The 956-nt window shown below is 42.5% G+C and overlaps 1 protein-coding gene across 1 annotated transcript in view; it reads left to right on the top strand.

Moving 5' to 3' along the window:
* The window catches only part of LOC119590559 (heparan sulfate glucosamine 3-O-sulfotransferase 6-like), a gene marked incomplete in the record, with an annotated part of 86666 nt that overhangs the window by 628 nt on the left and 85082 nt on the right, over window positions 1-956 (top strand).

Genomic DNA, 956 nt, shown 5'->3' with positions numbered 1-956 from the left:
TCTATTCTTAGTTATATTTTGGTTTATGCTGATACACATAACAAGTATTCAAACATATTTATTAGCTAAAAATTGCATTATTACTGCAATCTATCTTAAAGTTAACAAATGTCTACATACGAATTTCATGAACAGAGCAACCAATCATTTATTGTACATTTAAAACTGTAGGGGATGTCTTGGTACATCTAAATGTGCACTTCAAGAGATATCATATTTGGGTATATCTTGGGATGAACTGCCTTTGGTATTGCCGCGGTCTATAGTGGGGTTCAGCTAAGGCTGCAGGTGTTCGTTTCACTTTGGACCTGTCACAGGCTAACGCAAGGGCTGTACGCTGATGATAGACCTAAAACATCGTAGTGAGGGCAGCAACGTCTCTCCGCTGCTGCAGGTTTGATAGATTAGGTTCACTGTCGGGTTCACCTTCTTGAAAAATTCTTCTAGCCCTTTCCTGAATCTTGTCAAAAAGGAGAGATGACTACTTGCAGAGCAACCCTCCTCCCACGTGAGGAGTGCGTATTCCAGCAGAGAGCGTATTTGGATCTTGTACAGCCTTTTTGCCAGAAGCATTCAACAGCCAAGAAATCCTTCACGGCGAGGCTAGTTTTCCGGAAGCCTTTCTTGCTATATGTTCAGTGTGTCGCTTGAATGTCATTTTGTTATTATACCGGTGTTATTACACCGAGTATTTCCACCTCATCTTTAGTTATTTTAGTTCGATGGTGAGATGGAGAGGTGCTTGTGTTTTACTAACAGGTATTAAATGAGAATTATGAGGTGTAAATGCCACCTGCCATCCATAATATCGTCCTGGCGTCCACAGCTGTTGCTTCGTCCTCCCGATCACCTGCGGGATAAGATGAAGGAGGTCCTAGAGGAGAGGTCCTAGGATGCATCCTTATGGCACACCTGCCATGATTCTTTGTGGGGTAGATTTCTTGCCACTCAGGATA

Source organism: Penaeus monodon, chromosome 27, assembly GCF_015228065.2.
Source record: "Penaeus monodon isolate SGIC_2016 chromosome 27, NSTDA_Pmon_1, whole genome shotgun sequence".
Lineage (NCBI taxonomy): Eukaryota > Metazoa > Arthropoda > Malacostraca > Decapoda > Penaeidae > Penaeus > Penaeus monodon.
The sequence above is the reverse complement of the archived record's forward strand: the minus strand, read 5'-3'. Positions and strand labels throughout refer to the sequence as shown.